Source organism: Lagopus leucura, unplaced genomic scaffold (genome assembly GCF_019238085.1).
Source record: "Lagopus leucura isolate 7727_CA_CO unplaced genomic scaffold, USGS_WTPT01 Super-Scaffold_100021, whole genome shotgun sequence".
Lineage (NCBI taxonomy): Eukaryota > Metazoa > Chordata > Aves > Galliformes > Phasianidae > Lagopus > Lagopus leucura.
In genome coordinates this window covers 1943490-1969330 of record NW_024962274.1, presented here as the reverse complement: position 1 = coordinate 1969330, position 25841 = coordinate 1943490, and the positions used below count along the sequence as shown (strand labels likewise).

The following is a 25841-nucleotide window of genomic DNA, read 5'->3' as shown; positions in this document are numbered from 1 at the left end:
ACTTTCTTCATCCAACTTTCACCTCGCATTTACCAGAGAGCAAAGAAAGGAGTGAGTGGAACGCAGACATGGCAAGGTCTCCTGTTCCCAATGGTTGAGGTGGTGGAAAGATTTAGATTGCTTTAGATACTGGCTAAGAACAGGCCTGCTGACGCAGAAAACATGGCTATTTCCATACAAGGAATCTTTGGTTCAAATAACCTTCCTATTACCCTTAGCAGCATGGACTCGGTAAAACCTCAGTGCTTTCCAAGAAATTACAAAAGAAACAAGATCGGTATCAAACAATTAATTAAGAGAGCTGCTCTCAAAGCAGCCACTGTACACCCATTCTCAAAGACAACCGTACTAATCCTACAGAACAATGTCACAATTCACAAGAAACTGCCTTTGTCCCTTCAAACCACGGGCACCTGGAGAGCTCTGACAGGTTTTCCGCTGCTCACCAGAGTCACATTTCTGCATGCAGAACAAAGGCGCCCTTCAAAACGTCGTCACTAAGTGCTCTGGCTGAAAGGGCATTTAAAATAAAGCAGTCGCAGGAAGAGGAAAGCATAAAGCCTGCTCTGGCTATTTGAATGGGGTTATATATTATTTTCTGCAGGAAATTTTTTGTTAAGCCCCTCTAAGTCAGAGGGATTCGAGAGCACAGGGCTGGCTCTAAGAAAACAGATGCTGACACAGGAAGACACTGGCTGACACTGACTTTGGAGACGCTTTGCTTCTGAACTACATACGCAAGGGACAGGAAAGATTCTGGTCAGATGCTACCAGGGCTTCAAAGCATGCACAGCAAGAGCTCTGCTTACTCTGCTAGCAGGCAAGTTGAGTGTGCAGTGATTTGCTGCAAAACCAGGCAGTACACAGGTGAGAGGCACAGCTCCTCTGTTCCTTGGTACCATGTGCTCTCGGTCGCTGCATCCCCACACTGTGCTGGAAAAGGCAGCTTGACACACTTGCTGAGGGAGATAATGCATCGCCAAAGCATATTTAAAGAATCCCAAAGGCAGACAAAGGGCAGTCAGAGAAAAGCAATGAGGGAAAAAAAAAAAGAAACAACCACTAAGTGGGAAAAGGCCCTTCAGCCTTCCAGGAAACACTCTTGCTTTTCAGACCATGCAGAACCAAGTCAAATAATAGGAGGAATTACTGTAGCATAAATCTTGGTGCCACTTAGCTGAGACTCACACAGCTCCCGCTGCCCCCAGCACTCCTCCTGGGGCTACTGGGGCACTGAGCATCACTTTTGCTGCACCTCTGTCCCTGCCCAGAGCAAAGCTTCCCCTGCTGTGGGTCTGCCAATCCTTGTGGAAATTCCTCCCAAGAATGCAACATGGCACTGAACTTCAGCCAGCTTCCAGCCCCAGCTGGGAACACTACATCAAGGTGATGACCAGCAGGTCTGTCAGACACCTGCTGCTGATATCCCACCTGGGATTCCACATAGCCACATCCTCATAAATCATGCTGTGCTGTTACTCACAGGAGCCTCATGTGACTTCCTCCAGTGACGTCGTGGGGCTGCAGTGCAGGGCAGCCAGCACAATGGTGAATTATTAGAGACACTAGGAAGAATTTCTTCCCAGAAAGAATGGTCAAGCACAGGCTGCCCAGGGAGGTGGTGGAGTCACTGTGCCTGGAGGCGTTCAAGAAGTGTGGAGATGTGGCACTGAGGGATGTGGTCAGTGGGTATGGTGAGCATGGGTTGGCAATTGGACTAGATGGTCTTAGAGATCTTAGAGAATGGTCTTAGAGAATCTTAGGATTCCGCAGTTCTAAGCTGGAGCTTCCTGCCAAAAGCCAAGTGGGAGGCATCCAAGGGGAAGGTCAGGTTTTGTTTTCTCCTGCACATCATCCTCATGCCCTTCTGTCTGAGGAGACACAGACCTTTCAGAGTTTCAGCTTGCTTTTAAGTATAACCCTTGAAGAAAGATGTAGCCTCAGGAAGTGTCTAAAGAGAAGAAAGCTTCTGCTTTTACTGACGATAAACACACTTGCCTAGGGATTAAATGGAAAACAGGGGTGCATGACTCTAAGGGTCACAGAAGGATGGAGAATGACCAGAGAACCTGTGAACTCTTATTGACATATAGCTACCTGGAGTCCTTTTGGCTCAAGAGAGTTAAAGTCAACAGGCACAATTCTGAGGAAGTGGCTATTTTTCCTCCCTTAAGAGAAAAAAGGGAAAAGAAAGCGACCTACAGAAGTGGAGCGGAAGGGGCTTGAAGGTCCATCTGAGGAAAGGCAGTGAGCCCTCTTTTCAGTCCTCACAGAGTCCTCTCAGGGCTCAGTAAAGCAGAAATGTTGCAGATTCTGCACGCTGCTCTGCTGGAGCTCAGGCTGCTACCAATCAGACTCTGGCAGCTGCTTAGCAGGCAGAGCACACCATACCTCATACATTTAAAATAAACCAGCTCAACAACCCGTCACCTCTCTGAAATACATGCACACCTGGACAAGGCAAACAGCTGTGACTGTCACCCAGAAATACGTGCAGGAAGCCGAAGATGGACAAGCAGAGCCATGGCTATGAAATCAAACAGCACACATTACTAGTGCACGCATGCAGGCAATGGAACAGTTCAAACACCAACATACAAGAGCACTTCTGTGCTCGAGCAAGAGGTATCCAGCCAAGATATTCTATTTTTTAAAGTCTAAAAAGCCAGGGAATGAAAAAGCTTCCAACAGAGCTTCAAAGAGAGCTGAGACCTTCCATGAAGCCAGACACAATGCTTCTATTTTGGATGGCAGTATTACTGTGAAAGAAGAGTGCTGAGAAATACCCTTGGACTGCCCCAGCAGAAAATAAACCAGCAAAAAAGTCTTTGTATAGAATAAAAACAGTAAACTTCAACCAACATGGCTTACAGACCTGAAGGAGCTTATGGAATCCAGAGTGAATTTCATCCCTCACTGGAAAGGCCCTCACAGGCTCTCAAATAGGATCTGGAGAAATCTGAGAATTAACGTTAAGTTTATACATTCTTCCCTTTCACTTTTTTAATGGCTTTTAGATGTAGGCAGCTCCACTGCCTTTCCTAAGAGGATATCCCTCTCTCCACATAGATACAGCAGCACAACCACATCACGTAACAGAGTGCACTATAAGAATCCCAAGCTCATCCAGTTCAAAACCCAGAGCACAGCCCAGACTTGGGCAGGGTCAGCATCTGGACTGACTGCCTGCCATAGGAACAGGCTAGGTCTCCTGGACTCAAAGCAGCTTTCCCAGGCAGACCATGTCCTAAGCACAGTAAGTGCTTCCACACAGCCCCTCCACAACAGGCACTGCACAGACTCTACTGAGCACTTACTGCATCAAACTCTCAATATAAAAAAAAAATGCTCTCTCCCTAAGTTCAAGCACTTACTGCTAAACACGTATTGGCTTTCACTTTGTCTTATTCTCCTATATCGCTCATTAATCTGGGATGGCTGTTCTGCTCCAGCCTCCTTTGCATCTCATTGCCACACACAGCAAACAAAGGCCCCAGCACCTTACAGCACAGCATCACACTGCCTCACTTCCCTTCCCAAGTGCCCTTTTATTGGGCAATCACTGCATAACTCCCTTGCAGTTTGCAATGCCTCAACACTGCAGGCAGGCTTACCCATGCTGCTGCCAGAAAAAAGATCTGATCTCTACCTACAGCACTAGGAAAGGCTTTCCTCAGGTGACCCCAGTTATCTAGGGATGAGCAAGATGTTCAAGGGTAAAAGCAAGCCAGCTGAGCTTTTCTTTTACAAATTGAGGCCACGCATTATTTCCACACCTGGCATTTCTATTAATCAGGTTAATTTAATCACATTTAGCCTTATAAGGGAAAAAAAAAAAACAAAACAAAACAAAGCCACAAACAAGAAGAATGAAGATCCTTAATTCCCTCCCCAGCTCATACAGGCTGGTCAGGAGTGTGCTTGATACATCAGTCTGCAGCAGACCTTAAAGCAACAGAAAAATGAACAGCAAAGGAACTGAAAACTTGGTAGCACCCCACTTACAGCCCCCCCCCAGGCCTCCGCCTTCCCACCACCCACTTGTCCTCCTGGCAATGAGCAGAGCAGCTTGCTTCTCCATTCCTGCATTGCTGCGTTCTGCAAAGCAATGAAACAAACCTCATACAGGCAGAAACAAAGGAGCAGAAGAGAAACAGAATGGGACAACCCTCCTCATTTCCCATGTATCACGTTTGCAGCTTAGGCCTCTAACTGCAGTTTCTACAAACAAGAACGTGCTCCTCTGCAGGAGTCTTGCTTGGGTTCTGCCTGCACAGATTCCCTTGGACACAGTTCTCTGTTCAACCTTCAAACAACAGCATGGTGCATTTCCACATCCACAAGCCTCCTCCGAGGTGTGCTCTGTGACCCACAGCGCCCACACAGCAGGAAGGCTGCAAGGGATCTGAGGGCAGCAGGAAGCTGCAGGTGTCATCAGTATTAATTATTTGTGGAGAGTGTGATGGATCTCATGAGGGGCAGCAAATTCCAGCTGTGTGACAAACAAAAGGCAATATATGCACTGCTGACATTTCTAAAGGCTACAAAGGAGCAGCAACAAGAGGAAATACCTCTATATGTTAGAACTCTGCTGCAAAGGGACAAGAATCTGAGAATTTTCCAACATATTCTTGGTGCCCTGAAAGTCTCAGAGCTGTACTGACCCGTCCTGGGCTGGATCATCTCTGCAAGGAAGTGATTGCTGAGTGCCCTTGGAAAGCTGGGTTGGGTTTTCCTCTCACTCTTTGACACTTGTTGACATTACAGTCATAAAATCATTAGAGTCACTGAGGTTGGAAAAGACCACTAAGATCATGTAGCCCAACCATCACACCATGCCCACTAACCGTGTCCCTCAGTGCCACACCTCCACATTTCTTGAATGCCTCCAGAGATGGTGACTCCACCACCTCCCTGGGCGCACCTGGTAGGTAAGGAAAAAAAGGCTTACAAAGGGGCAAACAACCCCAGAAGTATCCACAACCTGGTCCACTCAATGGAACCAACTTGCCAGGGAGGCTCTTCCTCCCATTATCTGGATCCTCCTGGTTAGTAAGGGCTGGGAGGTGGCTGTGCTCAGAGAAGGGGGAGGAAAAGTTATTTCTCAACACAACCGGTACATCTATTTGTATTAGTGCATTTGTACAGCTCTCTCTTTCAGAGTAAATATTTTGTACAGATTACCAGAGTTTGAATCAACAAGTTTGTGCAGTGGGGCCCTGGATGTTACTGTGCTGGGATGGAGGTGAGGTTATTTTCCTTCTGTTTTTTGGTTAGGTTTGCTTTTTGTAACAGCTTGCTGCGGAGAAAAAATATAACCAGAATTTGGGGTTCCTGACCCAGGAACTGTGCTCCTCTTTGTCCCCATGGCTTAAGTGTTTTAAGCAGTCTATTAGTTTAGTGCACCAATATGAGTTTCTGGTTAATCTACACGGAACCTACAGAGGCATCCATCACCAGCTGAAGTATGTGAAAAACTGCAGAGCCTCCCTGATAACCAGGCACAGACAGCATACAAATGACTGTCCCCTGAACCAAACACATTAGCAGAGGCTCCCGAAATCCGTGCCTCCGTTTCCCCAGCCACATTTATAACAGCTTCTCCCCTGCCTGCGCCACAGTTGTGCATCTTAATGTCCCTAAAAAGCTTAGAGATGCTGAGATGAAAGATGACTTGAGTGCAAAGTAATGATTAACTCCCCAAGCTCAGAAGCCACCGGAGCTGATAGGGATAAATGTACCAAGTACCCACCACAGAAATCTTGAGTTTGAGTCTGTCTTAAATAATAAGTAGTTAAGCAGCAGTTCCCTTCGAAGAACTCATCTTTGGCTGGGAGCCCCACAGGCAGAATATACAGAAACGCAATATACCACCATGGAAAATAGATCCCTTTACAGAATAAAGCCCCACCTGTTTTTATAGAATTTGGTAGTGAGATTTCAACTCATTTCGTAGGAACACAACAGAGCTGTTCAGGTTTATCAAACGCTGTGATAAGAACAGGGCAAAGCGGCATTTGAAAAGCCATTTCCATTTCTGTTTGTTTTTAAATGATTAAAAAATCCAGTTTAAATATTGCAAGGAAAAGATGAAATTGAGCGAGATAAGTTCTGGCTTCTCTCCAAGTGGAAGGCAAACCCCAAAATGCTACTGCAGATCAAACAGATGGGAGCTTCTTCACCCTCCAGAAGTCTCATCCCCCTGCGCTCAGATTAACTGTAAATAGCTCATTATTTACACATAGGACAAAAGGTAAAATGAGAAAGGAAGGCAATTGCAACCACAAACAATAGGCAGAAAAAGTAAAAAAAAAAAAAAAGTAAAAACTCCTTCCAAGAAGAAAACATCATGTCTTTCTCAGCAAGCGACATAATTGTTATCAATATATAGCTAAATGGCTCTGCAGCATCCTGTCAGCTCTAAGGATAAACATTTGGGTCACAGCTTTGCAAGCTCTTACACAAACGTTAGCTGAGCAGATGAGAATCATTCTCTGAACAGCTGAAAATATCACAGGAGGAGACAGGATCAGGCCTAAGAGAGGTGAGGTATTCCATTACAATTGTATGCCAGTAATGCAAGGGATTAAGCAAAACCGGGAGGAAGGAAAAACAAAGAGAAGCAAGCAACCCACACAGCAGCTTTCCTGGTTAGAGATGAGTATTAAAACTTCCTAAGTCCTCTTCTAATTCTTCTAACACCTCTGCTTATTCAAGCTGAAGAGACTTCTGGAGTGCTGGTGCAAGCGTATGGCTGTGCTGATTTTCATACAAATGAGGAGTCTGAAAAGTACAAATTTTGCCCCGAAAGTAATGCCTCCCACTTATTTCAGTGGAAACTTCAACAGCTACAAAGAACCCTGTTAGATAGAGCACATGCTCAGCTACAAAACTGTTTTGCAACACAGTTACCACCGAGAGCTGGGCATTTTTGCCAGCCCTGAACATGAGCCTGCGTGTGCACTAGTGAAAATCTGCTTCAGTGGAGGTGACCCACTGTGCCCCGGCTGCTATGTCAGCATAGTTGCTAGGAAAATGTTGCCCACTGGGTCAAACTTTCACTGGTTGGTCTCCATACACGTTCAGCAAGTGCTGATGAATGTCAATGAGTGCCATTTTTTCCACATGGGGGAATTCAATTGCACACCTTACCTTCATACATATTTCCACATCAGACGTTAAGGACAGACATGATTTTTCCCACTTCAGTGGTATGAGAAGAAAGTGAAGCTCAGGCTCTCTCACACATCCCTTCTCTTTCTCTCACTCTCTCTCAGACTTCTATCTTTAGCCAGCTATCCATGCTGCAATTTTCTTAAAACTGTAATTGGATAATCCTGCAGGCTCCAGGGAAACCCTTTGTCAAGAGGAATTCCTGGGGAGATAGCCCCTATTTGATGAAGTTGAGAGCTGCTGAATTAACAAGGGGCTGACTACAGATGTGATTCTTTGCTCATAGTAGAAATCTTATTTTACCAGCAACTATTTTTAAGGAACCCTACAATGAGTTGGACTCCTCAGTGATCTTTATGGGCCCCTTCCAACTTGGGATATTCTGTTTCTATGATTCTATAAAATGCTTGTACATTTCACATCCCAAAACGATGGCTGAGAAACGTGAGATGAGCCTTCTGCTTTGCAAATGCATCAGAGAGGGAGGGAGGAGAAATCCTGAAATACCTCCCAAACAAGAAGTAGTTCTGTTCAAGCTTTGCAGTGACCCAATCTCAGTCTTGCAGTGACCCAATCTCAGCCATCCGTTCTACTGACAGCAGAGCAGAACACAGCATCACAAACTGCAGAAAAAAGGAAACCCCCCACCCACAAGTGTAGAAAACAGCTCTAAGCTCTGCTTCCCTCCTGCCCTGCAGCTGGAGGAGCACCAGGCCTCACCCACTGGGTACAGAGTGCTGCTCCTGGGTATGCCAACCATCCAGGGGCTGTGGTGTGAGGAAGGAGAGCAATGTCTGAACTGTGAGCTCCACTGCAGAAAGTGTTTCAGTTCCAAGATAACGCAGTGCTGCTCACAGATTTCAGCTTATATCGGCTTTTCTGTACCTCTATTTTTATTCCCTGTTGCTGTATGATGAAAAGAAAGATGGGACAGACAGCAAGGATGCTGTGAACGGTCTGAGTGCACTCACACGCTGGTTACAATCTTCTGCCTACCTTGCTGATGCAGGAGAGCCAAGCTGGGAACCCCTCAGCCATGCTGCCAGCTGCAGCAGCCATCTCTGACACAAGTTTTAGCAAGTCAGAGTCCTGCTGTACAGGGAGGACATTCAACAACAGTGGGGAACCCGAGACAGATGGGAGAAGACATATGAAACAAGTGCCTGCCAAAATAGCCAATATAAAATCCAAACAAAATAAGCGAGAGGAAGGCATAAAAGAACACGGTCTTGTCTCTTGTTCTGAAGGAGCAAAACGCTTCATCCCTGTTGCTGGCATCTGGCACATGCTGGCTCTGAAGGTACAGGGCTGGGAAAAGCTCCCTCTGCCTCCTCCTTCCTACACAAAGATTTCAGAGCTCACTACTGCACCATGGAGGCATTCTCCATCCCTCCACATTTCTAGGCTCCATTCCACCTCCTAAGCCTCTCTTAACTACACATTCCTTCAGGCACTTCAGAGCAGGTTGACCTGACCCAAGGCACTGCTCCAACCCAGCCCTGCTTAGGGATCATCCCCACTGCACACTGGGCAGTGCTCACATGCAGGGCACCTGCACTGAGATCTGCAAGGAGAGAGCCCAGAGGTGTTCAGACACAAGCTTTCTTGCACAGGCTCTTGGAGGGATTAGGCATGACAGACCTGAGTAAGCACTGCTCTTCCCACTTGAGATGCAGACACTTGGAGAACAAGCTACATCCAGTAACACTGACAGAAATTCACAGGGCTGCATGCATAGACACCTGCTCTCTGCTTGCACAGCGGCACTGTGTCAGCAACATAATCTGCTCTACCTTCATGCAGCAGCTCCCATCTTCACACTTAATGCTTCCATCACCCCAAGTCCTCACAGCCCCATTCTCCAAGCCCACCATTATCCTGCACCCTACCACCCTTCAGAAACAGAGTGAAGGCTCTTATGGAGAACGAGCTGCGAGCAACAGGAACAACTCCACATCTGTTTCCAGGTGAGCAGAACATTTGGGTCTCAATCTTACCCTCAGCTCCCCTTCCCTGCTCACCAGACAATGGGAGCAGAAATCAGGGCACATCCCAGCACCAAAGTCTTTGGGCTGCAGTGATGCTCTCCCCATGCAAGCAGGAAAAGCGTCTCCTGCACAGAACACAATTTAGCACGTAAATCTTCTGGAGCTGCCAAAAGCAACCTGTAATAAATGGCCTTCTACATTGTGAGATATGGACTCTCCACAGCACGGTTAATAAATAATACTCTGATCTCTGTGTATGGAATTGTAAGTTCAGTGACAGTTCTGCTTATCCAAGAGAGGGCACAGTCAAAAGATGGACTGCCAGGAAAAAAAAAAAAAAAAAAAAAAAAAAAAAACTTTTAAATGATATAGCAAATATTAAATAATAATCATAGTAATAATAATAATAAAGATAAGGAGGTTGCTGCAATCTCCCAAATCGAGAAATAAAAAGCCCTTCCTATGACAACAAAACTAAATGCACTTAATAAGAAGATCCACAAAAGAAAGCAGAGCATTTTTTTTTTTTATCTGTGCATTATAACCAGCTATTCACAAAGCAGAGGGTGAGACAGAACGATGCGCGCATTTATTATCCGGTTTTCAGCACAAGGCCCTGTGCTCAGGATCCTGTGGTGCTGAGCACTGCACACAGCCCAAGCAATGAGCCCAGCAACGTACCGAGGGACGTGGCACCGACACAGCACACGCTGGAGCCCTCGTGGATCCTTTCTGAGCCGTTTCCACAGCCTCGCAGAACGCCTCGCTCAGGGCACAGCTGACCGCAAGCACGCCTGCTGCCGGCACTCTCACACCGCTCTCCTGGAAGCGTCTCTTGCACTTTATTTCCCCCGCTACGGCTTCAATCCGTGCCCTTTCCTCTCCCTACTTGTATTCTAGCATCAGGTTCACGCATTTGAAATGCAGACGAAAATTAAAGTTGCACCCATCAGCGCGCGTAGCGGTCGGAATGCCCAAATCTCCCCGGTTCCAAAGGCGGCCACTTCAGCACCGCTCCGGGCAGCGGCCGCAGCAGCAGCAGCCGCCGGGGCACCGCGGCGCTCCCGCAGCCTCAGCTCCGGCCGCGCTTAGCCGGGGGCAGCGCGCACCGAGACCCCCTTCCCTCCCCTCTCCTCTCCTCCCCTTCCGCAGCTCTCACCGCGCGGGGACGGCTCTCAGCGAAGCAGCACCTCGGCTTCCCCACCGCAGCCGAATATTTCCGCTTTTTTTTTTTTTTTTTCTTATCCTTTCTTATTTTCATATTTTGTTATTACCCTGCTAAGCTGGCAGCGGATGGATAGCAACGACCGCGATCTCATGCCCAACGCCGTGCAGCGACAGCCGCCTCCTCAGCCCCAAAACTTTCCCTTCGAGTGGGGCAAGTTGGGTCGAGCCGGACCGGGCCACTCTTCCCCACCCGCTGTTCCCCCCCCATGCGAGCACCGCGTCTCACCTGGGCACGCGGAGGGCTCGCACCGCCACGTTCCGCGCGTCGCGCTCTCCCCTTCGTCCTCCCCCGCGGCCCCCGGCCCCACGGCCCGGCCCCGCCCCGTCCCTCTCGCCGCTCGCGGGGTCCCGCTGCCGGGAGGAGGAGGCGGGGGACGCGGTCGCGCTTTGGGCATGGCTCCCTCTCCTGGCCCGAGCTGCTCGCAGTTCCGCTCAGCGGGAGGCAGAGAGGGGCGCGCGGGCCGGGCGCGGTGAGGATAAGGGGCTGCCGTGGGGTGATGTGCAGCCCCCCCGCCGACACGCGGCGCGTTTTGCTGGACGGTGCGGTAATCGCAGAATCGCGGGACATCCCGAGCTGTAAGGGATTCACGCAGACCATCGAGTCCAACCGCAGTCTCCACGCAGCTCCATTCAAAATCCAAGCCATGGATCTGAGAGCATTGTGCAAATGAACTCTAGCAGTTCGGGGCTGTGTCACTGCCCTGTGCTGCACATTCCGTACCCACCGCCCTCTGGAAAAGAACCTTTCCTTAACATCCCCCAACCTTCCCCTCACTCAGCTCCATGCCATTCCCTCTGGCCCCGCGTTTGTCACCGTCACCAGACAGCAGGGTTCCCTGTGAGGAGCTGCAGGCTGCCATGATGTCACCCCTCAGTCTGCACTTCTCTGGGCTAGACAAACCAAGGGACCTCAACCACTCCTCTTCTACCTTTCCTTCCAGACCATTCCCCAGTGTCACAGCCTTCCTTTGGTGTTCTCTACTAGTTTTATGTCCTCCTTACACTGCAGTGCCCAACACTGCACCCGGTGCTTGAGGCAAGGCTGCATAATGCAGAGCAGAGCAGCTGGTGATGCTGGGCCAGGTGCTTGGCCTGGAAAATGTGGAACAAAGTATTTGTCACAAGGTGTCTTCAGGGTAGATAATTTTTATCATTAACCACTAAAGCAGCATCAGCCTTCTGTTCCAGAAGGTATTTGGGTGTGCGTTCATTGTCACATCTTTCAGTGGTAGTGCAGGGAGGAGAGATCTCCTTCCTCTCTGGCTCGCCAGGACACTCTCCCATCCTGCCAGGGGGTGACCTGGCTGTGTTCATGCTTCTGTCACCTCTTGGCAGCCTGACAGTAGAACAGTATGTCTGGACACGAAGCCTTTGGTGCTGGGGAAACTTCAATCCCATCAAAAAGCTGCAGCACTTTTAGCACTCTTCGCTGTAGCATTGCTTCCAGGTAAGACTGAATTCAAGACTTCGGTCATTATCCCCAGGACATGGCTCCAGAATATCCAGAAGACCACATTTCATTCTACCCATAGAAGCTTCCCTGCAGAATCCTGTGCTGGGGAGCAGGGTTTGGCCACCTCTTGCAGCGTGGCATGGACATCCCTGTGTTCCCTGTGTTGAGGCCAAAGAGGGATCACTGCATGCACACTGCCTCTGTGAAAGAGGGGACTGATCCTCAGCCCACCCCACTTACCACCCTTATTTTCCACACCCTGAGGATCAGTGGCTGTGTGTGAAGAAGCGGTTCTTCCTCCTGCACCTTTCTACCCTTTGCTTTCCAGGCCTCTGGCACAGCAAGATTAGGCAGAATGTTTCTTGTCTCAGCAGCTTGCTTGTCCCAGTGGTGAACGCCCTTGAAAAACTGCCTACTTGGCTTTTGCTTAGAGTCAGCTCTACTCAAGCCATCTCTCACCCAAAGCCATCCCAAGATCACAAGGCAGAGCTCTGTGCAGACTGATGTACCCCACTTTCAGCAGATCAGCCCATGTTTTTCTCCATGCTACCTGCACAGCTCCAGAATCCATGCTATCCTCCCCACAGCTACTTTAAGTATCCATACACTCAGCTGCATTACTGAATTTAGACAAAACTGGAATAGCCAGGCACATTTTTTGAGCCACATTTTCCAGTGTTCTTCCAGAGAAATACATGCCTAAAATCTTTTGTTGAAACAAGACAGTCCACTTTTCTCACAGAAGATGAAATAACAAAAGGATTGCATATTTTAGTCGTGATTTTTAATGCAGATGTGGGAGTAACTCAGCTGCTCTGGTGGTTTCTGGAAGAATTAAATAATAATAATAATAATAATGCTACCTTCTTCAGTGCAACATATTCCATCCGTAGATACAGATCTGGGATAGGACATGTTATTACTCTCATTTGGGAAGATCCAAGCACTGTTGCAATACTAGTAATGCAGGTTAGCAGCCACTTGCACATACACCCTAAGAAATTCACACCACTCCAAAATCCTAGCCTCGCTCCATCAATGCAAATAGGGTTTTTACCTCAATGTCATCAATTTCCCTGGATGCTGATGGAAAGCTAGAATTCAACATCAGATACCCTTGAACAGATCATGAGTTCAAAGCCAAATTTCCAGATATTATTTTAAGGCTACATCTGATAGCAAAGCCCCAAATCACACCTGCTTATTGTGTTTTCATAAGAAATGGTTCAGACTCTTATTCCATATAGATTTAAAATATATATATATATAGCAATTCCCTACTGTAGATTGAGGGTAATATTGCTCACTTGGGCTCAGTGCTGTCATAAGGATTATTTTTGTATTGCTGTTTTTCTCCCAGCATTTCTCTATGTTTGTGCATGCTATTTCTGTGCAGGTTAAAATGCAACACAGTTACACCCCAGAGTGAACTATACTACAGTCTGAAGAGCAATTCAGTAAATAGAAAACATTTTTGAGCACAAAAATAAAGCAGCATTGTGCTACAATTTTGGGGCAGGGAGCAAAGAGTAGCATTATTAGGTGAAACCACAGCAGGGGGCTTAAATAGCAGAGGATGTGCTGGATGTGTTGTGTTGAGCCAAGACATTGAAACTGCTGGCATTGCAACTGCAGGGAAAATATTCCACAGAACTTCAGTGGCAATTGGCCAAAATTGGCTATGGTTTGCTGCTGTTCTGTTTGCTGCTATTCCTGTTAGCCAATTTAGAGCTAGAAACACACAAGAAGCCTGGATCACGCAGCCTATTTCTCTGTCACATCAGACACAGTGGCATGCAGTCCCTTTGAGGGAAGGACCATGCTCTAACTTAAAAACAGGTTGTGTTTTCTGCCTGTTGCTTGTCCTGCCCGTGTCCCTGGTGGTCAGAAGCCTTCTCATCGTTTCCATCACTGGTTTGTTCCCTTGTGTTCTGGCACAAGCACTGGCTCCCATTTCAGAAGCTGTTCCGCTCACGGCTCCTCGCTCCAGGATTTTTATAGATACCATTCTTGGCTCCTTTTTCTCCAAGCTCCTCAGGACTGGTTTTTCAATCTTCTTTCCTAAATGACTCTCCATTCACCTTGGACCTCTTTTCTGAATCTGGTCTGGTTTAAATTAATCTTGAAGTGCATATGGATGACCTGAAGCAGTTACAGCATTAAGCAGGAGGAGGTCTCACTGATGCCTTTATACAATGACATTGAATTCCCCATTTCTCACTGAAATTTCCCACCTGTTCATCCTAAGATTGCATTTATCTTTCCCTAACTAAACTGTGGAAGTGGCCTCTTATTTCTCCTCCATTCGTGCTTCCAGCGATAAGTTCCCCGGCTAGACCAGAAACTTGTTACTATTCTCCTGTCAGCTCCCAGTTCTCTCATGTTTGCCCCAACTCCCAGCCTGCATAAAGCTTTCTGATTCGTTTGTTCTTAGCCAGCATTTCTGATACTGGGAGACCAAGGCAGTTTCATAACCTCTAAAAGACATGTTCGCGCTTGCTACTTTACTCACACCCACCTAACCCATTTTTCCTCCTTCCCAGTTCAGGAAACAAGCCCTAGACTACATATAATTATAGTCTGTGTAGTTATAAATGAACGTGCCTTCTGTGTTTTACACCTACATTTTAAATGGCGTTGAGAAGAGCACGCCTGATAACCTGAGATACAGGACAGAGAAGAACCAGAGAATGACAGACACTGCTAGCATAGCAGCACATGGGCTGCCCATCTGCTTCCGTCGAGGAAGCGGAGTTCACCCGCACACACGTGCAAGGGATGCATATATTGTGCTGGGAGCATTTTCCAATGAGGAGCCTGTGCTGGTCATGCAGACACACGTGGCTTTCAGACAGGTGAGTGCTTCTCCCTTGCTGAAATGCGCAACAAGCTGCAACTGTTTGAGTCAGATTGCCTTCACTAACACATCCCATGTGTTATTTGCCATGTTGGCCGTGTCCAAACCAGATCTCAAACTGCCTTGCTTCCCAGCGAAGCACACTGTGTGAGCCTCTGCAATAGCCTTGAAGAGTGAGGAGGGGTTGGAAGCACGGCTTCGTTGTGAGTTCATCTCCATTTATTCCTGGGGATGTAGCAAATAGCTGTTGTCCATGCTCATGTGCTAAATGTCATTAGCATCTCTTCCCCCGTGTTGCCACGGTGGGAGCACTGCTAACGCAAACAGTTCACAAAAGGAAACTTGACCTTACATGACTTGCACCTAAGTCCATTCAAATTTCTGTCACAAATGTTTTGATACTGCCTAAGGCCAGAGAGATTTTCCACTCCTGTGAGTCTGTGTTTCATACAAACTAAAGAACTTCAAATCAGCAATGGAGATTATCTCCTCATCCTGCCAAAGGTTTCAATGTGTTTGGCAGGTATCTGACCCATGCCTACACACCAGGACACAGTTTGGGTTTAGGATGCATGAACATCCATCCACGCAGCACATTCAAACACCCCCCATTGGCATAAATTGTCAAACCATGGCATTTGTAGGGACCCTTCAGCAGGCTTGGTGGGTATTTCACAGAGCAGCATCTGTCTCAATCAGCCTTTGAAAAGTCCCTAGCCCTGCCATTAATTAGCTGCAGCTCACCTTGCTTGCTCACAGGTACCAGCAGGAAGCAGTGGGCTGCCAGCAGATTAATAAAGCCAGATAGTCTGAGTACAGTCTTGGCTGTCTGGCCAGTTTCCTATCACTGGATATTTCTACACTGAGTGGTCTCTGGAGTTGTTTCCAGACACCACGCTCCTCTGTCTGATGGCTCACTGACAGAGCTGCTCTGGACCAACACAAAGGGAAAAGACACTGAAGTAATGCAATATTTTCCCTGAGTCAATTTCAAAGAACATACGAAAGAAGGAAAAGCCTTCAGACATCACGTTTTAGTTGCAAAACCTCTTCCTGTTTTCACATATGCTTATATAGGTGTTTTGATGTTCTATTAGTTCTTTCAGTAACCTTTTTTTTTCTCTCTGAACAAAACCCAGCTTTTCTGAGTAGCTTTCCCATAATGAACTGCAATGCTTATGGAAAAAAAAAAAAGAGAACATCATATGGGGAATGAAAAAATCCATTAGCACATTCCAAAAGCATATTATTATAATCAATAACAGTTTATTTTTTTCCCCTAGAAACGCAACATCATTCTGCAGAATTGCCTTTCAAATCTTTGATTTCACTTTAACAGCGATGAAGCAACATTAACCTTTAGACTTTCAGTTTATCTGTGCATAAATAAAGGATTTCTTAAGGAAAACAACACTTGTGTGTAACACCAAGAAAGGTTACACAAGCAACAGCAAGCTCAAAATCCGCAGAAAACCCTACGCTGTGTATGGATGGGGTACCTGCAGGTTAGCAAGGCTATGGATGTACAGAAATTGCTCTGCTTCCCTAGACTGGGAATTCCTCCATAACAAGCTGGCATATTGTAACCAAGGGGCAGGACTCTGCTCCTGTACTAACGGAGTTGCAGCAGTTCGTACTGGTGGAAGTTCTGGCATTGTCCAGCTCTGTTGTCAGGTAGAACACCCATCTGCACAAAGAATGATTCCTGGCATCCTTGCAGTTCATTTCCCCCGTTAGTGTAATTCCAGGCATTGAAATTTCCTTTCTCTCAATAGCTACAATCCATCATTAGATGTAGAGTAGCAGAACAGAAAAAGCAGAATGGCCAGTTTTGCTTTAACTCCATTGACCTCTCTGGATTTATATTAGAGAAGACTCTGGAGTAATAAATTTGCATTTGCACAATTACCAGGATCGTGCTTTAATTCCTCCCACCCCAACTGCTATTGATTTCCCATGTGTTAGAGCAGCTCAGTGCAGCTGCTCCAGGCCAACATCAGTGCAGGAGCACACAGGGAGATGTGCTGGTGCATCTCAGTAGAGGGTGGGGGCGGCTTCTGCTGAACCCACCCCATTATTCCTTCCTCCTGAAGCACCAGGGAGGAATGATTCTGGAGCAGAGCCCTGGTATCTGCCATAAAATAGCCTAACAGAGCAATCAATTTTTAAATGGAAATCGGTGGGATTATAAATGTCATCTTGAGCTCTGTGAAAGCAGAAGAGAAGACATAGGGATGCGCAGGGTAACTTTCACTTCTGAGGTTCCACCTCTGTCTTCAAGGGAAAATCAACAATGTTCAAGACTATTTTCTTTCCTGTAGCAGGAAGAAGGACTGAGCCAAAATTCATCAAGGTACAATAAATATTATTAACCTCCTAGCATATAAAAAGGTTGGACAACGTTTTTTGTAGGATGGGGTGAAGCCACAGGAATATTTCATTAATTGTGGATGGCATTCAGAGAACAGCTGTAAAGATCAGCAGAGGAAGTACTCAGTTTGTGTGCAGAATGATGAAAGGATGCTGCCTGCGTGTGTGGGTACGGCAACCTACAGCTCTCACAGGAATGTGGGCACCTTTGAGGAAGCTGCTTTGGTTAGGGCAGTTAATTACCGCTGTGTAATTTGACAGAAAAAGACTGAATTAAGTCAAGGGAAATTGGATAGAAATATAGGCAGCCTGAAGACACAAGCCACGCTTATGGGAACTCTTCTTTTTTGGAAGCAGATCACCCACCTGCCTTTTCCGTAAGAAATGAGAGATCTTAAAGATCACTGAAGAGGAGGGAATCAAGAGCAATGCATTTGTTAGCAAGTCATAAATTTGCAAGGAGGAAGCGAGGGGAGCAGAAAAAGAATGAACTTGAATTTCACAGGGGCACAAGGCATCCTGGAACCTCGAGATGCTTGCCTGGTGGCACAAAGCCATCAGCTGGGAGATGCAGAGTCACAAGGCAGCCTTGGCCCTGGAGCTCCCAAGTAATTAACTAGCGATGTGGAGACTTGCTTGGCAGGCTGAGAGTTAAACCATCTCGTGGGTATAATACTTTGTCCTCACAACATGACAGATAAACTTTGGAGGAGGGTAATTGGCTGAAATGGAGAGCAAATAAAGCCTGAGATCATACTCAGTGTTCTATTATTTTCTCATTTAAACTGCCCTGTGTTATTATTTCTTTGAGCAGGGCACGGATGACAGGTCCTGGGTGAGCTGAAGGCCTCTGCCCGTCACAGAATCACTGAACCACAGAATCATTAAGGTTGGAGTAGACCACTAAGCTCACCTAATCCAACCATCAACCTATCACACCATGTGCACTGACCACGTCCCTCAGTGCCACATCTCCACGGTTCCTGAACATCTCCATGGACAGTGACCCCACCGCCTCCCTAGGCAGCCTGTGCCAAAGCACCACCATCCTTTCTGAGAAGAAATTTCCAATCTGAATCTCCCCTGGTGCAACTTGAGGCCATTCCCTCTCATCCTACCACTGTTACCCGGGAGAAGAGGCTGAGATCTTTCAGAGAGTTGTAAAGAGAGATAACTGAGCCTCCCCTTCTCTGGACTGAAAAACCACAATTCCCTCAGCTTCTCCCCATAACACTTGTGCTCCAGACCCTTCACATCTCCTTTGCCCCCCTCTGGACACACTACAACCCATCAAAGTCTTTCTTGTATTGAGGAGCCCAAAACTGAACACGATATTTGAGGTGCAGCCTCACCAGCACTGAGTACAGAGGGAACCATCCTCAGAAGGCTGAAGTTAGAGGACTTTTCAAAGCAACATTGTCCATCCCATCAAACATGAAATCTTCATTCCATCTGCATCAAAGGTATTCTTTCATATGAGCTACTAAACTCTTAAAAACCATTAAAATACTTTAAATTTCTGGGTTTTTTTTTCTTTAAGATTTTTCTTCTATTTCCAGAACATTAAAATTCTCCCCTCCACTCCTTTTTAGTCAAAACTCTTCACTGAATTCTTCTTCAGTTTATAAATAGTTTTGGTCTCTCTAAACCATCTTTTTTTTTTTTTTTTTTTTACTTTCAAGGGGAAAAAAAATAGCCTGCTATTATTAGTCACCTACAGCCTTCAATATATTATCCAAAGTATTGTCAAACAACTTCTGTTGCACTATTACTGGGAAGATACCCTATTAAAATGGGTATTTTTGCTTTGACCAGTCCCTTGAGGTAAGTTTCTCAACCCCATGGTTGTACAATCAGTTAACAGATTATTTTAAGGTCAAAAATACACTTAGAAAAAAACATTCAGTTTGTTCTCACACAGCTGTGTGCTCCTGGATCTCCTGGATGAGCCCAAGCCACCACGTTTGGGTTCACCCAGCAAGACTCCTGGACATAGCACAGTGAAGATAGTTGAGAATCTATCCTAATGAATGAGAGCTTGGGTCAGATTAAATTAGAAGCAATGCTACCTACCTGGTGCTACACTGTAACTCAGGGAATTCTGTGTATGGCTGTGTGAGGAGGGAGGTGTTTGGACAAGAGCTGTGACTCCATGTTCCTACCCAGATGTATCTGTACCTGTCTGGCTGGGCCTCCTTTGAGCTCGTTTCTTGGTCTTGCTTCATCTGAGTTACAATTACAACATCTTTCCTCTGTACTTAATGTACCTTTAGAGTCTATTTAGCAAGTTCAAGCTCTAAATAAATTTTCTACCTTGCAGTATGTGGCAGTTTTCTATGGAAAAGTCTCCCAGCAAGCCAATTTAACAAACTGTAATCTGAATTTCCTCATGAGGATAAATCTGGGGCTGCAACTTTTGCCTTCCCCTTGAGCACTCTTCTCTGCTGGTAAAAAGAAGAGACCTCCTTAAGCTTTTTATCCTGTGAAATCACATCACCTATCATTTGCAGGCATGGAGTTTTTCTGCTCACACATGCTGTCAGTCGTTCTGTGGGGTTATATCTCATGCAAACCAAAATAGGTTCTGATTTGAAATGTTCTTCAACCTGACTGTTCGCATGATAAATGACACAATGGAGCCACATTCGTTAGCAGCAGAAGCAAATTCCAAAATAGAATCAGACAATTACTAAACAAACATTCTGTAATTATCTTTTCTTTCCTGACCGGCTGAACGATGGAGAGAGCAGCAATGTGTGGAGCTCATGATTAGGGCTGGTCATTTAGGCAAGAAAAAATATCGGAGCCAAGCATATTTCATCAATCAAAGAGTGGAAGGAGCAGGTTTCATCTGATGGGACCAATATTGTAGCAGATGTTGATCGTTTCTCCTGGTGTTGACTCCCACTGACTTCCCCTTTTATACACTTAATCTGTCTCCTACATCATTTCATGCAGCCTCCTCTGGCTTATTTTCTTCTGTCTTGTATTAATAATTGATTCCTGTGCTTTTTGGCAAGTGCTTTGGCTGCAGCCATTACCAACACCTAGATATAAATCTTTGGACATGTCATGCTATATATTATGTTACATGTCTGAATACTACAACGAGGTGTTTGCAAGCTGACACGTCCTCAAAAGAACTGCAAGTCTTTAACAGGGCTTCGTTAGTCCTCCTTTGGAGCTCATTAGTTCATTATCTGGCAATGTAATAGTCTTGTTCTGAGGCACACCATTATTTCAATTACAGAATGACCATAATTAGGCTATCCGTTCATTAGGACTTCATAGCTTAGACTACAGATGGGAGCCTGAATGAATCTTAATTAAAAGAAAAATGCTTGTTGTTTAAACATGATCTTAACCTTAAACATTATTTTTCAAGATAAGGGCAAGTACAAGTACCGTTTTTTATACAGCAAGAGTAACACATATTTAATTACACACAAGCAAAAGAAACATGCAGGGGAAGAGCATGCAGCAGGATGCTCTTGTGACAAAGCAGTGGTATGGCCCCTGCAGGCTGCTGAAATGGCTCCTGCCTGGTGGCAGATGGGGAGAGGGCTTGGTTTTATTAGGCCATTCTGGAAGGCATTTCATTTTTTGGATGAGGAAGCAGTTTCTTTCAATGTAAAGAACAAACTGTCACTAGGGAATGACCCGAAGGGAAGAATCTATAGTTTAAGGAAGATTGGTTCAAAATATTCAGCACGTATTTATGAGGAGGAAGACACAGCCAACAACTTGACCACAGCATCAAGTTCAGTCCCTCCTGAAAGCATTTACAACAAATGCTGTGGTTAACTGAGCTCCTGGTGAACCCCTGTTTGGCCCTGCAGAGCTCTGCAGATCACTGTCATGGGGTTCACAGAACAAGCATTGCACCAAGCCATACGCATTGCTACGCACTGCTATGAGCCCGAAGCATCACTACATGCCCTCGCTGTGACACAGCTGGGAAGTCCCACCAGGCTCCTCACCCACAGGGATCCCTGGGGAGCAGATCTGAATGATTCTCTCCCTGCAGCCAGGTGTGCTGGTACTTCTGGAAGCAGCTCAAGTTCTTTGCATCTCGGTTGTATTTCCAAAGGGCATGTGCTTTTGTTATTGCTAGCAGCATCTGTCATCTCTTCCTGAAACAACTCTCCAGACGTGAGGTAGATAAATTTTGGTGGCACTGTGGATAAAATCAGCTGCTGCAAGTTTCTGTAACAAAACAAGCAACACTCCAGCTCTGCATTCAACACGGGGTTTAATATGCAAGGCACTAACTCAAGAAATCCGTTGTCCCCTTATCTATTAACCTTTAAGACTAGCCTAGAGAAATGTGGAAGGTCCATGCTTTCCTCCTCCCATCGCTGCGCTGTGCTACAGTGTCCATGGCTGAACTTTGTGAAGTGCTATGAGGCAGAGACAGCTGTCTTGTGTTCCCTGCAAGAAGCTGGGGACTGAGGATACGAACACTGATACTTCATCATCATGACCTAATGTTATTTAGTAAATGCAAGTACTTTGAAGTGCTTTATTCCAAGAGCACCGGATGATTGATTAAATTTCCAAGAGCTTTTAATGATTGATTTCATCTTTATTGTTTAAGACCAGAAATGAAGTTGGGAGATGTTGCAAAAAGCCAGGAAAACTGCAGGAAACATGGACGTAAAGTCACTTAAAATGCTAAGGAGCATCTGATTTTCCCCTCCCAAGGAGAAACATCTGATTTTTTTAAGTTATATCTTTTATCAGGTAGTAACACTGAACTTGTTCTGCTGGTAGAAGGGAAAAATTAGCCTGGTCTTCCTGATTTCTATATGCTTAACAGATTATGCGATATCAGACCAAAGCTTATTGCTTAAGGGATCGTGGGAAGTGGTCTGAAGATGCAATAGAGAAGTGGAAGTGCTGGGGCAGACATGGGACTGCCTGTGATCATCATGGGGTGAGCAGAGTGATGGCTTGTGCCCACCTGCCCAGCTGGCAGACAGAGCTGTGCCTGGAAGAACTGGGAAATGTCTGGCTTTGGGCATGAATCAAACCAGTGAAGTACTGGTCTAAGCCCACTCCAAATCCAATTTGGGGCATTTTGCCTATTTTCTGACAAGCATCCTCTCCTGGTTTCATGCTGAAGCACTCCCAATGCAATGTTGATGGGTTTATTGGAAGATCTACGCAAGAGTTGAACTGAAAAACATAGTTAGGTTCTGAAAAATACTGTTACAAAATCAAAATTTATAAAAGTAGGTTACAAATATAGAAATCAATCAGCTCTTTTCTTTCCTTCCTTTTTCAAAATGTCTTTTTCACTCTTTTGAAACAAAATGGCTATGGCCTTCATTTCTCCATTTTTTTTCCCCAAAAAGTGGAAAAATTAAAAAAAAAAAAAAATCAGAAAACTCTTTATTTCCATAAAGAAGTGATTGTTTTCAGCTGTGATTTTCTAACTGAGAACAGAATTAATGAGTGAAAAAGAGCACTTCATAACACGTGTGTGTATGTGTGCGTGTCTGTGTACAGATATTATATTGCTTATTTATTATCTCTGTTGCAGTATCTTATTAGAAACATCTCTTTATCCTTTTCTTTGAAAAATACTCACCTGGAAGAACTACTGTCTCTCTGCTTTGCTCCATCCAGTGGCTTGAGTCTCTTCAGGTGACCCCACATGAGGCTTCAGCGTGGTGCCACAGCCTCCATTGTGCACCTTCTTGGAAAGATGATCAAAATTTCTCCATTTCTGGAGCTCACGATGACCCAGTAACCTAATAAAGATCTCCACTCAAAGTCCCTTCCCAAAACACTCCCCGAAGTTTTAGTCATCATTTCACATAGCACCGAGTAAACGTTTCTCTTCCCATCTATGGCATGATGGAAATTTACTGCGTTATGGCATGTAGCAGAAGCATCATGCTACAAAATGCAGTACAGAGACACAGGTAATTATGGTATCCTTGAGTTATCTCTGCCAGGAGAGAGGAAAGCAGTTCAATTTCAAGCCTAATGAGATTAATTTGCATGTCACTTTTATTGAACCTTTCGTGATTCTCCTATTCTCTCCAACCCTCCACTAATAAACAGTGTTATTATATATAACAGGGAGCATTTCCATGTCTCTGAGCACAGTGTGGCTGGAGAAAATAGATTTCAGCTTGATTATTTGAATATTTTCCCATTTGCTGACCAGGCATTAGTGTTCAAACCTGTTTGGTTCAGGTTTCCAATCATGGCTCCTTAGCAACTGAAGTAATGTTAAATTAAATTGATAAATGATGATCTGGAAAAAAAAAAAAAGAAAAGAAAAAATTAAAAAAAAGAACTCCAGCAGAGAGATTAATCTGTGATGCCCTTTTAGGAAAGATTTACAGGATGTGATGTGCATTTGCTATCTGCCAAGAGCAATTCTTCAGTATCTGAATACACAAGCTTTGCAGAACTGCTTTCTGATGGAATTAGATCTGCTCTCCCTTCCCACACAGTGCCTACCTTTCCTGGGAGCCTCCTTTCTCTGCACACTCAGAGCAAGGGATCGGTGCTCCAGCCAGTGCAGGACTGCGGATGCTTTCCCTGGGCTGAGCTTTCCAATCATTTATTTCCTTCAGACTATCCTGACATGTGCCACTGCCCTGCCATAACTCCCAGCTTCATCACTGTGAAGTCGCTAGTAAAAAACTACTTGTTTTATACCCTCCAGTTGCCTTTTCCTTTTCACTGACTGCTTTACATCTCAGGCAGTCCTTCTGACATGTGTGCTTCATCAGTTTGTGACAGGAATATGGGTCAATGGACGAGCTCTGAATAAACAGCAGGAGCCTAACGTTGGAAATAGGGATTGCTCTGCTGAGCACAGTTCTGGCATCCCAGTTCTCACAATGACCAAAGGAAAGCGAAGGGAGAGAATTCAAGTTATGTTTCTTCTTCATCTCTGTTAATGTGAATCAAGTTAATGCATCAGCATAGAAAGGCTTTCCAAAAAACACACATTTGTTCTGTAAATCCTCCTTTTCCACAAACATGTCCAACTCCTTTCAGAATTGTGCTCTTGTCCTCAATAATATCCAGCAGCCTTGTATTTCACAGGGCATTTACACACTGGCTGTAAAATCTTTTGATGAGCTTTAGAAGGTTGGATTAAAGTATTTGACACCAGTGAACTACCTGCCAGTTGGCTGCCGCTGCCTTCTAGCTTCATTTCTTTCTGTTGTTTCTATCAAGCAAATTCTTGGCCACAAAATGTTTAACATTTTGCCTTGAGAGTGGCAATGATTTTCAAAAGATTATCTTCAGAATGAAACAACAATCCCATCTGACATCCACCAAATCTGTTCCCATGGGACGGCAGAGTCTTGGGTTATGCCATAAGCCTTTCTCCTGGAGCCATAAAAATTGGCAATGGAAGCAGCCATGTCCAGTTTAGCCCATCTGTATCTGGTTGAATTTCTCCATCTCTATGTTAACTTTTCTATCTGTCTGCCCTGACAACACAGACATGAAAATATTTTCCTCTCCCCTTCTTAACAGGTTTTACAGCAGGACTTATTCCTTCTTATCCTGCAAGCAAAACTTGTAGGTTAATGAAAAGGTTATTTGCTCCTGAGAGTCACTCCTTGTCTTTCTCAACATATCTTTGATCCTCGCTCTCCAGGGGCAGTGACTTACATTTTCCAACACCTCTGTGATCTGACAGATGTCCTTGGTCCATATGCAGCCAAAACCTCTCTTCTGGTTTGAAAGCATGGTCTTTCTAGCATTATTTGCCTGAGAGATTGCAAAAGGCATGGGGTGCCAAACAAGGATACGAAGCTCAGCTGACCCACTGATTTTAGTGGAGTGGAATTACTTCAGTGCAACACTTCTACTGTTGGCATTTCTATTTATTTTTGGTAAATGACACAAAAATACTCCTAGACTTCCTATTATCCCCAAGAGAGCAGTTGTTATGCCACTGAGCAGAGGTTGTCACTCTCTCTCACTTTAATTTCACCACTAGTGAGCTCTGTGTGTAGCGTTTTAAATGGAGCATCATGTTGCCCCTGCTCCATGCTGTCCTTAAGCTCTTCATGCAGACTGCTGCCCTATCACATGCTGACATGATGCTGGAATTTACTGTCCTTCAGGGAAGATGGTCTCCATGCAAAAAACACACCTGGGGCAATTCTAGGTTTATTGAATCGTCTTCAACCTCAAGAGATAACATGTGTTGTATTTTATGTAGAAAACAATTTTCCCTGTCAGATGAAGTCTTAGGGCAGAGTGTCCCTTATTTTATATAGCTGTTTGTGCATTACTCTATCTTGGGATTAATGGTGATGGTGTAATTTAGATTCTGTAAGAACTGGAGGCAGATGGATTTACAGAGTTATCAGTCTAGCCACATACAGGCAGCTTTGCTTTAATTGAATTTAGTGCTGGGAAAAGGAAGAACTTGATGAAAAGAAATCTTTCTCCAGCCTCAAGAAAGAAAAGGTCCAGCTAAGGCAGGAGCAGCACATTTTGCCTTATTACCAGTGCAGGATGGCAGAGGAGCAGTGCATGGACACACAGTGGGAGCAGGGGAGCACAGGCAGGAGAGGTTTGCTGCATATGGTGCCCATTCACACTGCATCTCTATCCATCAGTCCCATTGTCATGGCTCCAAAAACAGACGGCTCTTTGTAGTGTGCTTTGAGCCTTCTCAAGCGCTCTGAAACATAACAGTGACTTTCTACAAGTTCAGGAAAAACAGCTGACCAAGCAGAGAAGACAGAATCCTTAATGCTTCCATGAGTTATGCAAGGTGAGC

General features: G+C 45.4%; 1 protein-coding gene across 1 annotated transcript in view; it reads right to left on the bottom strand.

Annotated features, from left to right (window-relative positions):
* LOC122183934 (interleukin 1 receptor accessory protein) overlaps nt 1-10690 on the bottom strand; it is a 40877-nt gene extending 30187 nt beyond the window's left edge. Inside the window, exon 1 of the mRNA XM_042878420.1 lies at nt 10615-10690. The gene's annotated coding sequence lies outside the window, so the exon portion shown is untranslated. The remainder of the gene's footprint in view (nt 1-10614) is intronic.
* Nucleotides 10691-25841: the final 15151 nt, after the last annotated feature.